Source organism: Pteropus vampyrus, unplaced genomic scaffold (assembly GCF_000151845.1).
Source record: "Pteropus vampyrus isolate Shadow unplaced genomic scaffold, Pvam_2.0 Scaffold17, whole genome shotgun sequence".
Classification (NCBI taxonomy): Eukaryota; Metazoa; Chordata; class Mammalia; order Chiroptera; family Pteropodidae; genus Pteropus; species Pteropus vampyrus.
The window spans coordinates 9378433-9378777 of record NW_011888798.1 but is presented as its reverse complement, the minus strand read 5'-3'; positions in this window follow the sequence as shown (position 1 = coordinate 9378777).

Genomic DNA, 345 nt, shown 5'->3' with positions numbered 1-345 from the left:
TTCTTCATTTCTCTGGTTCTCTTATAATTTCCATTTCCATTTTTATGTTTATCTCTTTGTTAAAGTTCTCACTGAATTTATCTGTACTTCCCAAAAGGTCATTGAGCATCTTTATAACCAGTGTTTTGAACTCTGCATCTGTTAGGTTACTTGACTCCATTATATCTGGATCTCTGTTCTGTTCTCTCATATGGCTTCTGCTTCTTTGTCATCCCATTTTGGCTGCCTTTCTGTGTCTTTTTCTATGTACTAAGCAAAGCTCCTAAGTCTCCGGGTTTTATTAGTGTGGATTTGTGTAGTAGGTGTCCAGTGGTACAGTCCTGAGAGGGGTTCAGCTGCAGGACC